Here is a 14,025-nt window from a genome sequence, read left to right as displayed (position 1 = left end):
GCATCCTGAATGATGAAGAAATAATTTTCAGCGCAGTCCATCAAAACAATAGCATGTCCCTCCTTTATATTTGCTTTCAGTTCCTTCAGCTAAGCACTTTGGTACTTGGAAATAAAATGGTGGCTGGCCAAATTAGAAATTTTTCCAATTAATTTGGAAGTGAAGTGCTCTATAGATAACTGTTGAGTTTCCAGTGTGAATCCACTGCTTAAATTCAATGATATCATCTGGATCATGTTCACCAAAGAACTCAGTAAAATATTCCTCCAGAGGGATCTGCCCAGAACATATTTCACACCGCTGCAACATGCAGTTTTTTTGAGTTCATATCAAAGACAGTTTTATTCAGAAACATTTTGTAGTCATCTGGAACTGCAAATGCTGAAAGCATAAGTTTCACGTTCTTGTGGATTGTGCAGACACAGACTAAATGAGTACCTGATGAACTGACTGACACACACCACTGTGGCTGAAGCTCACAGAACTTTGAGAACCCAATTTCAGGCCCATGCTGACTGCAATAGGTGGTGTACTGTTCCTTCAGATTGCATAATAGCAATCTTTTCTGCTTTTGCACATTTTCACTACTGAGCCGAACAGAGAATCTTTCTTAAATATATTCTAGAGCAGGGGTGCCCAATGCATCGATCGCGATCGACCGGTAGCTCAGGAAGGCAACGTGAGTCGATCGCAGAGCCCATCCCGGGCTCTGTGATAGACTCGTGTTGCCGTCCCGATCTACCGGGCCTATCAGCCTTCCTCTCCCCAACGTCAAAGGACGCCGACGCCGGGCATTAGGCTGTTTTTGTCATTTCGGGGGGGGGGGGGGGGGTATGGTAGCGTGGCGGCGGCAGCAGCAACAGCCTGAAAAAGAAATCATCCTGGCCTGGATCGGTGTCATACTCCGGAACTTCTACCTCTTCCAGCAGCCCTCTCCCTTCTACCTGCTTCCGGCCACACCCCCTGCTCCGCGGCTCTCTTCGGCAACTCAGCAGCAGCGATCGATACAAGCTTCTGATGTCGGAGGAACGAGAAGAAGGACAACTGATCAGCCAGTGTGGGGCCCCGAGACAGACTCGAGGACTTCGAGGCTTCTGGATCCAATGAGGACGGGGACTGTGGAGGTGATGACGATCCCAGGGTGTCCTCGAGTTCCGGCATCGGAGGAGGTGAAGTAGCTGGTGGTGAATACTCGAGGAAAGGCTGCTTCCGATGAGGCGAGGTGTGCCTGGAAGAGTGCCTCGATGAATGCCTCGAACGATGGTGCGAGCTGTGCCTGGAAGTAGGCCTCGATGAGTGAGGCGAGTGGATCTTCGCTGAGGCCCCCAGATAGTATATGGGGCTGGAAGCGGTTGATCGAAGCAGTGGTTGTTGGCTGTGCTCGCCCCGAGGGACTCGTAGAGGCTCGAGTCCCGGTATCAGGGGGATCGGTTCCAATGGAGGCACTCGCAAAGATTCTACTCCTTGCATCGAGTGAATCGGTTTCAACGGGGGCATGGGCAAAGACTCTGTTCCTTGCGATGCATGCATCGATGCCAGACCAGACACTCGCAGAGACTCTGCTCCCTGTTGAGAGTGTGTGTATTGCTGGGGCACCGGAGGCGGCTCAACCTCGCGGGAGGCCTCCGCGTGCCCAGGCTGGATTCGGGAGAGAAGCTTGGGCCCTATGGTGGTGAAGAGCTCAATGAATTGCTGCTCTAACAAGGTCTGGAAAGAGGCCGGCAAGGTCGGATCCGCATCTGCAATGGGACCGCCTGCACGGGCCTTGCGTTTTTTGGGGGTAGTGTGTGAGTGCTTGGGCTTAGAAGCCTTGGGTACTTTTAGCACTACCGGTGGAATAGGCTGCTGTGCTACCCGATCTGAAGAGACTGAGGAAGGCATCGCAGCAGGTGCTGGAGTCGAGGCGGGCTTGATGAGACTTGGCGCCGCAGAGGTGGAAGGCTGGAGAGCAGCGGATGAAGTCGAAGGTGAGGGGCCTTTCGATGAAGACTGTTCTGTCGAGGACACCATGCTTAACAGCGACTCCCACAAGACGCAACGGCGCTTGAAAGAACGTGCGGTGAGTGTGGAGCAAGGCCGGCACGATTTTGGAAGATGTTCAGGCCCGAGACACCGAACACAGCGTCGATGAGGGTCCGTTAGCGAAATTGCGCACTGGCACTTGGCACACTTTTTAAAACCGGTGATAGGCCAGGACATAGGCCGGAAAAGCTCCGCCGCAAGATCGAAGCCATGGGGCTGCGGCCACGTGGCCTGCCCGGTCAGATGGAAGAATTTTTTTGTTTTTTCAATAAAGAACGATGAAAATCAGCGATTAAGAGAAAAATAACCCCAAACCGCGGACTTTAGAAGGCACAAGTGAAAAATCTTCACGCAGAGAGTCGAAGATGGACTTCTTGGCTCCACGGAAAAGTAAGAACTGAGGAGACGCGCCCTGGTCTGGGCGGGAAGGCACTCACGCATGCGCGATGTGGGCGACTCGAAACTTCGAGTTTCTTCAAGCAAAATGCTTGTGAGACGTCCGCTTCGGGGCTCCATTGGATCACGTCACCCATTAGTGAGAATACCTGCCTGCTTGTCTTGAGATAACCAATATACCGGAAGAAGACAGGCTACACACAGGAAATGAAGACGGTGAACTGACAGGGACGACAGTCAGTCTAGAAGAGGTATGCAGACAGACTGATAGGCTTAAAAACGATAAATCCCCGGGACCAGACAGCATCCACCCGAGGGTAATCAAGGAAATGAAAAGGGTTATAGTTGAACTGCTCCAACTTAATAGCCAATATGTTGATCAAATCAGTAAAGAATCTGGGAGACTGGAAAGTGGCAAATATTACGCCGATCTTCAAGAAAGGTTCAAAGGGAGATCTGGGAAACTACAGACCAGTTAGTCTGACTTCAGTACTGGGAAAGATGGTAGAGGCGCTGATAAAGGACTGCATCATCAATTCCCTTGACGGACACAAACTGAAGAGGATTAGCCAGCACGGCTTCAGCAAAGGAAGATCTTGCTTGACAAATTTACTGCACTTCTTCAAAGGAGTAAATGGGCAGATAGACAAGGTTGACCCGGTCAACATCGTATATCTAGATTTTTAGAAAGCGTTCAACAAGGTTCCGCTTGAACGCCTACTTCGAAAAATTGCAAGCCATGGAATTGAGGGGGATATACTCATGTGGATTAAAAACTGGTTGGCGGATAGGAAACAGAGAGTGGGGGTGAATGGACAATACTCGGACTGAGAAAACGTCACGAGTGGAGTGCCGCAGGGTTTGGTGCTCGGGCCTGTGCTCTTCAACATATTTATAAATGACCTACAAACTGGCACGAGTGAGGTGATTAAATTTGCGGACGATACAAACTTATTCAGAGTAGTGATGATGCAGAAGGATTGCGAAGACCTACAAAGAGACATAAATACGCTTGAGGAATGGGCTGCAAACTGGCAAAAGAGGTTCAACGTGGATAAGTGCAAGGCGATGCATGTCGGTAACAAAAATCATATGCACGAATACAGGATGTCCGAAGCTATACTTGGAGAGAGCCCCCAGGAAAGAGACTTGGGAGTACTTGTAGATAAGTCAATGAAACCGTCTGTACATTGCTCAGTGGCGATGAAAAGGGCAAACAGAATGCTAAGAATGATTAAGAAGGGGATCACAAATCAAATATTTGTGATCCCCTTCTTAATCATTCTTAGCATTCTGTTTGCCCTTTTCATCGCCACGTCAGCATCTGTTAATATGTCCGCCTCATCCATCTTGGATCTAATTTTGAGGACTTGAGCTGAATTTAAGCTAAACATTTATTTTATTTAGTTGATTATTATGTATTTTACCTATGAGTATTATTTTTCTGCTTTTCTTCAACTTTCTGTACAAGTGGATACTTGATTTATAAAATGTAAAATTTGATAAATATAAAATAAAAAAAAAAAAAAAAGAAGGGGATCACAAACAGATCTGAATAGGTTATCATGCCGTAGTATGCCCCCATCTGGAATACTGCATCCAACACTGGTCACCGTACATGAAAAAGGACATAGTACTACTCAAATGGGTACAGAGAAGAGCGACAAAAATGGTTAAGGGACTGGGGAAGTTGCCATACAACGAGAGGCTAGAGAAACTGAGCCTCTTCTCCTTTGAGAAGAGAAGGCTGAGAGGGACATGATTGAAACATTCAAGATATTGAAGGGAATTGACTTAGTGGAAAAAGAGAGACTGTTCACTCTTTCCAAGGTGAAGAGAACGAGAGGGCACTTGCTAAAGTTAAAAGGGAAAAGATTCTGTACAAATGTAAGGAAGTTCTTCTTCATCCAGAGAGTGGTAGAAATCTGGAACGCTTTTCCAAAGACTGTTATATGAGAAAGCACCCTTCAGGGATTCAAGACAAAATTGGATAAGTTCCTACTGGAACAGAACATACGCAAATAAGGCTAGACTCAAATAGGGCAGGGGCAGAGCCAGGGAGGATCGCATCCAGAGGGCTAACGACTGGCTGCGAGATTGGTGCAAGGAGATGAACTTTAGGTTCCTGCAACATGGAGAGACACTACTAGGACTACAGGGACCTTACGGGCTACACTTGACTAGAAGAGGGAAGAACGTCCTTGGACACCGACTGGCCCGCCTACTTCACAAGGCTTTAAACTAGATATGTTGGGGGAGGGTACAAGCACAAACAACCTATCTGACGAGCTATGTTGCCAATACTTTTCTGAGACTGAGGTAGGCAAACACCGCAATTCTGGGTCTGGGACTGGGGCGAGTACACACATTTCTAAGTATGGGGCGAGTACACACAATTCTAAGTCTGGGGTAGGTTCACATTGTAATTCTAGGTCTAGGGAGGGTACACACATTGCAAGCTGTATTAAAAGAATTAAAGTAGCTCAAGCGGTTATTCCCCCACAGAGTACACACACTTCCGAATCTGGGGTAGGTACACATTGTAATACTGGGTCTAGGGAAAGTACACAAACTACAATTAGTACTGAAAAGGTCCATGTAGCTCAAGCAGGAACAGCCCCAGGGAGGCATAGCAAACATACTACATGGAGGGCTATGTACGTCAACGCCCCAGTTTGGGTAACAAGATCCTGGAACTAGAGACTGAAATGAGGAACGCTGACCTGGATGTGGTGGCGATATCTGAGACCTGGCTCACAGACTCCCACGGGTGGGACATGGTCATACCAGGATACAACCTACTTTGCCAAGACAGGGAGGGCAGAATGGGAGGAGGTGTAGCAATATACACTAAGGATGATATTAAAGTCACCAGAATTACAGATATCAGGTACACAGGGGAATCCCTTTGGGTAAATTTGGCCAGGGGGAATGACAAATGCCTGTATCTTGGCATAATATACAGACCCCCAAGGCAACAGGATGACCTGGATATGGAATTAATTGGTGACATAGAGAATATCACCTTATGTGGGGATACAGTGTTATTAGGAGACTTCAATATGCCTGATGTGGATTGGAGCACACTTTCCTCTGCATCCAGCAGCAGCAGGAGACTATTGAACTCTATGAAGGGAGCTAAACTGAGGCAACTGGTATTGGAGCCAACAAGGGAACAGGCAATACTGGACCTATTACTTACCAATGGCGAAAGTGTCACTGGGATCTCAGTGGGCAACAAGTTGGCCTCCAGTGACCACAACATGGTATGGTTCAATCTCAGGAAAAGTTTTGCCAAAACTAACACATTGACCAAGGTCCTTAGCTTCAAGAACGTCAACTTTGAGGGTATGGGGGATTTCATCCATCAAGCGCTACAAAACCGAGCAGGAACAGATAACGTAGAAGAACTGTGGTCAACTCTGAAAGCTACCATTCAGGAGGCAACCAACCGCTATATAAAATCAGTGAGTAAATGGCGCAGGAACAATAAGCCACAATGGTTCTCTGCGGAGATCTCGGACCTCATAAAAGAGAAGAAAAAAGCGTTCATCTCTTACAAACATACAGGATCTCAGGACTCTAGAGAAGTCTATTGACTAGGACAAGAGCCGTCAAAACAGCAATTAGAGAGGCCAAATTCTGAATGGAGGAAACTTTAGCAAAGAACATCAAGAAGGGCGATAAATCCTTCTTCAGGTATATTAGCGACAGAAACCGAAACACAAGCGGTATAGTACGCCTTAGGAAACCAGACGGGAACTATGTAGAAGCTGACTCGGAAAAAGCTGAATTGTTAAACAAATACTTCTGTTCGGTCTTCACCCGCGAGGCGCCGGGTTCTGGCCCTCAGCTACAGAAAAAGGATGGCTCAGTAGACCCGTTTAGTAATTTCAAGTTTACAACAAGCAGTGTCTACTGTGAGCTGTCAAAACTCAAGGTTAACAAAGCAATGGGGCCAGACAACCTACACCCCAGGGTGCTCAGGGAGTTAAGGGACGTCCTGGTGGAACCACTATCCGCGCTCTTCAATCTCTCCCTTAGTAAAGGTAGAGTCCCGTTGGACTGGAAAACGGCTAACGTCATTCCACTCCACAAAAAAGGTTGCAGGACGGAGGCTGAGAACTACAGACCAGTGAGTCTCACATCAATAGTGAGCAAACTAATGGAAACTCTAATCAAACACCAATTAGATAAGATCCTGGACGTGGAGAATCTACGGGATCCCCGTCAACATGGATTTACCAAGGGGAAATCCTGCCAATCCAACTTGATCAGCTTCTTTGACTGGGTGACGGGGAAGCTCGATGTTGGAGAGTCCTTGGACATTGTATACTTGGACTTCAGCAAAGCATTTGTTAGTGTCCCACACCGCAGGTTGTTGTGCAAAATGAGTTCTATAGGATTAGGTGACACTTTGACAAAATGGGTTGGAGACTGGCTTGGTGGTAGGCTTCAGAGGGTGGTGGTGAACGGCACCCCCTCCGTAATGACGGCAGTGATCAGCGGAGTGCCGCAGGGCTCGGTCTTGGGCCCGATCCTTTTCAATATCTTTATAAGGGACTTGGCTGAGGGGTAAAATAACGTTATTCGCCGATGACGCCAAACTATGTAATATAATAGGTAAGAGCACAACGGACAATATGATACACGACCTACTCCTATTGGAGCAATGGTCTAGGACCTGGCAACTGAGTTTCAATGCCAAAAAATGCAAAGTCATGCACCTTGGCAGTCAAAATCCATGCGAGACTTACACCCTAAATGGCGAGATCCTAGCAAGGACTGTTGCAGAACGGGACTTAGGGGTAATCATCAGTGAAGACATGAAGACTGCCAATCAAGTGGAGCAGGCTTCATCTAAGGCTAGGCAGATCATAGGATGTATACGTAGGAGTTTCGTCAGCCGTAAGCCTGAAGTCATTATGCCGTTGTATAGATCCATGGTGAGGCCCCATCTGGAGTACTGCGTACAATTCTGGAGGCCTCATTACTGCAAGGATATACTGAGGCTTGAGTCAGTCCAGCGAATGGCCACCCGGATGGTCTCGGGACTCAAGGATCTCCCGTACAAGGAACGGCTGGATAAATTACGCCTATACTCACTTGAGGAACGCAGAGAGAGGGGAAACATGATCGAGACGTTCAAATACCTCCCGGGCCGTATAGAGGTAGAAGAGGATATCTTCTTTTTCAAAGGTCCGACGGCGACAAGAGGACATCCATGGAAAATCAGGGGCGGGAAATTGCATGGCAACACCAGGAAATACTTTTTCACCGAAAGAGTGGTTGATCGCTGGAATAAACTTCCACTTCAGGTGATCGAAGCAAGCAGCGTTCCTGATTTTAAGAAGAAATGGGATCGTCACTTGGGATCTCTACACAGAGTTAAATAGGGGAGGGTCATTAGGGTGGGCAGACTAGATGGGCCGCGGCCCTTATCTGCCGTCTTTTTCTATGTTTCTATGGACTGCCGCGTGAGCGGACTGCTGGGCATGATGGACCGCTGGTCTGACCCAGCAGCGGCAATTCTTATGCTGAATCCTTTTCGTCCAGAGGACAAGACCATTCTTGCCCAATGAGTGGATGAAATCCTTGCAAAAACATCTAAAAGAAATACAGACCACTGGGCTGACTAACAGAGAAGAGTCTAGGGATTATTTGCAGGATGTACAGGCCCCTCATGGTCAGTAATAAATTCATAATATTAAACCCCCCAGACCTAACCATACTTGGTAACTGATGCCCTAGGCTCAAGCCTATACCAAATCCTAATGCCAAACAACTGGCACTGTTGGAAACACATCACTGAGTTGAAATCCTATGGGTAATATGTATTTATCAGTCTTTGTTTTCAAAAATCACCTGAAGACAATATGGACAGTTGATTTCTGAAGATAAGGCACTAGGAGATTGTGATGGTAACTATATTATTTACTCCTGCTGTATAGTTGAGAACTATCTACAGGACAGGTGTGTAATAGTTAAGTAAATAAACAGTAAACATTTCTGTTATTGAATTATATAAGCAGTAAGCACAAGTTAATTTGTTTCATTAAAATAGTGGGTTAGTTTTTTATTATGTCACAGTTCCCTTTTGGTCTTGTATCTGCTCTCCTTTACTTACCTAAGTTTCATTACAGGAACTATCATCCAAATGTGCACGATTGGTTGGGATAATTTCACAGATGAGGTATATCGCTATCAAGAAATACCCCCCCCCCCTTTTCCAGTGTTCTACTCATTAAATATTACCCAAGTACAGCGGACACCTCCTGTCATCACTTCTCTAGAAAGTTCACAAGAATTGAAAGCATCCCAAGAGTATTACTTTCTAGGCCCCCCCTGTCTTGATTCTGTATAATATTGGCCGTTAGGATAAAAATACTGAAAGATTTCTTATACATGGGTCCAGAGTAATCAACAACATAACAGATTTCTTTCTTTATTGATGGATCTTGATTTTCTACTACTCCCCCTCCTCCCATCTCTCTCAGCACCTCCTGTAATCTACCTTTCTGATACGAAAGGAAAACCCTTACAGATTAAACATGATGTTTTATATGATGTAAGTACCATATCCTTACTTGGCATTTATTTCCAAAATTGTTTTTACTCAGATTTATTTCATTATATCCCGCATATCACAAAAATATATATGCATAAATTAGTAAACAAACATAACAGGACATCAGATACCTAAGTTGCTTTGTTGCTAACTACATACATATGAAGTCAGCTACACCTCAAACAAAGCCACTTAGACACAAGTGTGAATTATTGGATACCATTTTAGGTGGCACAAGGACTGCACTGGGTGCCCTTAATACAACTGATATAGAGGTACTCCGCAATAAGATGGGATCCACATTCCAACATGCTTCTAATGGGATGCATTGAGCAGATCAGCCTGCCAAATAGGGGAATTTTCCCCTTATTTAGTAAGCCTCAGTGGAGTTTACGAAATAAAGCAAAAATAACCTTATTTGGGAGACCAACTCCATGCATGGTGCATACATCACCAGGTTGTGCCATTTTGGAAGATGGTGGCAGAGATAGGAACAAATGGGTATTACTCCTGCTCTCTGCTAAAGCTGCATTAGAAGTCCAGGGGCTAGCTAGGCCACCAGGAAATTTTTTAAAAATGGTATCAGTTGTCAGTATGGTTATTTCAGGGATTGAGGTGGGCTGTATTTGGAGTTAGGAATGGGGGAGTCTAAGGGAGAAAATCACAACAAAATTAAATTTTTAAAAATATATATAGACAGGCATTAAATATTCACCGATGCTACTCCCGAAGAATGAGCTAACCCTTCTATATCTTCTCAGACTTGGCATTCAAATTCCTATACTGTGCTTGCCTTAAATTCTTCTACTCAGCTATCTGTATCAGTGCAGAATAGCCAATAGGTTCATTACCATTTCTTATACCCTGCAATTAACAGCAAGAAATCATTGCAGCTCACCATAAGATTAATAAGGATTCATAACGGTAATATCATAGAGAATATTGAGATCAAGTCTTGGTTACAGCGAGTAAAGATGCCTCTTTAGTGATTTCCTGAATTGAAGATAGGAAAGGATCTGTCACAAGCAGGCTGGAAGGCAACTCCAAATCTTGTGACTTTGTAATGCGAAGGTAGACTCAAAAAGTGATTTTTTTTCTGGATTTGAGATGGAGAGGGCCATTCTTAATTTGTAGGAGTGCATGACCTGAATGGCAGATGTTAATTCAGATGAGTTTTTCCCATAAATTGGATTCTGCTCAATAATTTTCATGCTGTGTGCTGGTGTCTTTAACACAAAGGTTTTGTGCAAGGTTAGCTTGGCACAAAATCCTTTTATGCATCCTACATTTTAAAAAAAGGAATTCTAATTTAATTTTAGGATTTCTATCCCAATTAACCTCCAAGTTCAAAGTGGATAAATATTATATACAGTAAATTTCTTACTAAAAATAATATATAAAAGTGAAAATTATTAGCTTTCTGTATCTGTCCAGAAGTTTGTACCTAAAGCATTGGGTTAAGTGCCTTGTCTAAAAATCACAGAACAGTAAGTTGTAGGATTTGAAACTGGCTTCCCTGGCTCTCAGAATATCCCTTATCAGGACTCAGCTTTTGCCCTTCTGCTCTAATGCAGAAGAAACAATCCCCATGACTTTACAATAAACTACAGGACATCACATCATCTCGCAAACCTGTAAAATGGTCAGAGATTTTGCCTTTCCTACTAAAACCTTCGGTTCTTAAATAGAACAGAAAATTATTCAATGGTTGTAATTAAAACAAAAAAAAACTATAGATTAAGAAAAGCTAAAGCAAATAACTAGCAGTAGCTAGCTAGAGCTTCACATACAAAGAACTGAAAGATGGGTGTCATCTTGCAAGCAGATAGTTCAGAATATGCAAATGTTAAAACAGCACAGGACTCTGGGAAGTAGTACATATTATATCTGGAGTATAATTTAATTCTTTTAAGGATTTGTTAAATGAAGATAATAATGTTTTATATTATATGCAGAATTCAGAGTAACAGTTTTCTTTGAATTAGTTGATTTTTAGCAGACAGTGATAATATCTCCCCTGTGTGTACAGTGCTTATTGAAAGGGGACCTGGCTGATGTCTGCACTACAACTCATACTTACCTGGCAGGGGAGATACCATGATCAGGAAGGTGGTTCTCCCAGGGTGAGGCTCATCCATTGCACTTCGGGTGGGTTGACCCCTGCGATTTCCCCAAATGTGGGAAAGTCGACTGCATAATTTCTGGTAGTGGGGGACTGCGTTCGCGCTTTCCCCTGTAACTTTCAGTTAAAAGACAGATTTATGGGTGTTATTGTTAGTGAATTTATAAATTATTTTGTGTGCTACCTTCTAAATTCAAGAGACAGGGTATCACGAGAGTCCTCCTGTGATAAGCTACTAGATTTCGAGCACTGATCAGTGATAAAATTCCTCATAAAAGAAGGGAGAAAGCCAAAGAAGATCCATGAACACATGACTGCAGTTTATGGTGAATCTGCCCTATCTATATATATAAAATCGGATGTATGTATGTATGTGCTGCGATCACGCAAAAACGGCTTGCCCGATTTGAACGAAACTTGGTATGCAGATCCCTTACTACCTGGGGTGATATGTTCTGGGGGTATCGCGGCCAACCTGCACACCTGGGCGGAGCTACAAACAGAAAATCAGATTTCACCCATTCATGTCAATGGAAAAAATGTAAAAACTGCCACCGCAAAACCGGCTTGCCCGATTTGAACGAAACTTGGTATGCGGATCCCTCACTACCCGGGGTGATATGTTCTGGGGGTCTCACGGCCCACCTGCACATGTGGGCGGAGCTACAAACATAAAATCAGATTTCACCCATTCATGTCAATGGAAAAAATGTAAAACAGCTGCCAACGCAAAAACGGCTTGCCCGATTTGAACGAAACTTGGTATGCAGATCCCTCACTACCTGGGGGTGATATGTTCTGGGGGTATCGCGGCCAACCTGCACACCTGGGCGGAGCTACAAACAGAAAATCAGATTTCACCCATTCATGTCAATGGAAAAAATGTAAAAACTGCCTCCGCAAAACCGGCTTGCCCGATTTGAACGAAACTTGGTATGCGGATCCCTCACTACCCGGGGTGATATGTTCTGGGGGTCTCACGGCCCACCTGCACATGTGGGCGGAGCTACAAACATAAAATCAGATTTCACCCATTCATGTCAATGGAAAAAATGTAAAACAGCTGCCAACGCAAAAACGGCTTGCCCGATTTGAACGAAACTTGGTATGCAGATCCCTCACTACCTGGGGGTGATATGTTCTGGGGGTATCGCGGCCAACCTGCACACCTGGGCGGAGCTACAAACAGAAAATCAGATTTCACCCATTCATGTCAATGGAAAAAATGTAAAACAGCTGCCAATGCAAAAACGGCTTGCCCGATTTGAACGAAACTTGGTATGCAGATCCCTCACTACCTGGGGTGATATGTTCTGGGGGTATCGCGGCCAACCTGCACACCTGGGCGGAGCTACAAACAGAAAATCAGATTTCACCCATTCATGTCAATGGAAAAAATGTAAAAACTGCCTCCGCAAAACCGGCTTGCCCGATTTGAACGAAACTTGGTATGCGGATCCCTCACTACCCGGGATGATATGTTCTGGGGGTCTCGCGGCCCAACTGCACATGTGGGCGGAGCTACAAACATAACTTCAGATTTCACCCATTCAAGTCAATGGGAAAAATGTAAAAAGCTGTGGGACCAATTTGAACTAAACTTGGTATGCTGATCCCTCACTACCTGGGGTGATATGTTCTGGGGGTCTCGCGGCCCACCTGCACACATGGGCAGAGCTACAAACAGAAAACCAGATTTCACCCATTCATATCAATGGAAAAAATGTAAAAAACTGCCATTCTCACAGTAATTCCAACTACCTGGGATGATATGTTCTGGGGGTCTCGCGGCCCACCTGCACACGTGGGCGGAGCTACAAACAGAACATCAGATTTCACCCATTCATGTCAATGGAAAAAATGTAAAAAGCTGCCATTCTCACTGTGACCAATTTGGACGAAACTTGGTATGCAGATCCCTCACTACCTGGGGTGATATGTTCTGGGGGTCTCGCGGCCCACTTGCACACGTGGGCGGAGCTACAAACAGAAAATCAGATTTCACCCATTCATGTCAATGGAAAAAATGTAAAAAGCTGCCATTCTCACAGTAATTCACAAACGGCTTGACCGATTTGAACGAAACTTGGTATACAGATCCCTCACTACCTGGGGTGATATGTTCTGGGGGTCTCGCGGCCCTCCTGCACACGTGGGCGGAGCTACAAACAGAAAATCAGATTTCACCCATCCATGTCAATGGAAAAAATGTAAAAAGCTGCCATTCTCACAGTAATTCAAAAACGTCTTGACCAATTTGAACGAAACTTGGTATGCAGATCCCTCACTACCTGGGGTGATATGTTCTGGGGGTCTCGCGGCCCACTTGCACACATGGGCGGAGCTACAAACAGAAAATCGGATTTCACCCATTCATGTCAATGGAAAAAATGTAAAACGCTGTGGGACCGATTTGAACGAAAATTGGTATGCAGATCCCTCACTACTGGGGGTGATATGTTCTGGGGGTCTTGCCGCCCACATGCACACGTGGGCGGGGCTACAAACAGAAAATCAGATTTCACCCATTCAAGTCAATGGAAAAAATGTAAAAAGCTGTGGGACCGATTTGAACGAAAATTGGTATGCAGATCCCTCACTACCGGGAGTGATATGTTCTGGGGGTCTCGCGACCCACCTGCACACGTGGGCGGAGCTACAAACAGAAAATCAGATTTCACCCATTCAAGTCAATGGAAAAAATGTAAGAAGCTGTGGGACCGATTTGAACGAAATTTGATATGCAGATCCCTCACTACCTGGGGTGATATGTTCTGGGGGTCTCGCGGCCCACCTGCACACGTGGGCAGAGCTACAAACAGAAAATCAGATTTCACCTATTCAAGTCATTGGAAAAAATGTACAAAGCTGTGTGACTGATTTGAACGAAATTTGGTATGCAGATCCCTCACTACCG

General features: G+C 45.1%; 1 non-coding gene across 1 annotated transcript; it reads left to right on the top strand.

Moving 5' to 3' along the window:
• The first annotated feature begins 11,058 nt into the window (after positions 1-11,058).
• Positions 11,059-11,222, top strand: LOC117352753. The gene has a single exon (XR_004537817.1). It is a non-coding gene; the product is annotated as a U1 spliceosomal RNA (small nuclear RNA).
• Positions 11,223-14,025: the final 2,803 nt, after the last annotated feature.

The sequence above is a fragment of the Geotrypetes seraphini genome, chromosome 1 (genome assembly GCF_902459505.1).
Source record: "Geotrypetes seraphini chromosome 1, aGeoSer1.1, whole genome shotgun sequence".
NCBI lineage: Eukaryota > Metazoa > Chordata > Amphibia > Gymnophiona > Dermophiidae > Geotrypetes > Geotrypetes seraphini.
Note: the sequence above shows the minus strand (reverse complement) of the source record. Positions and strands in the feature narration are given on the sequence as shown.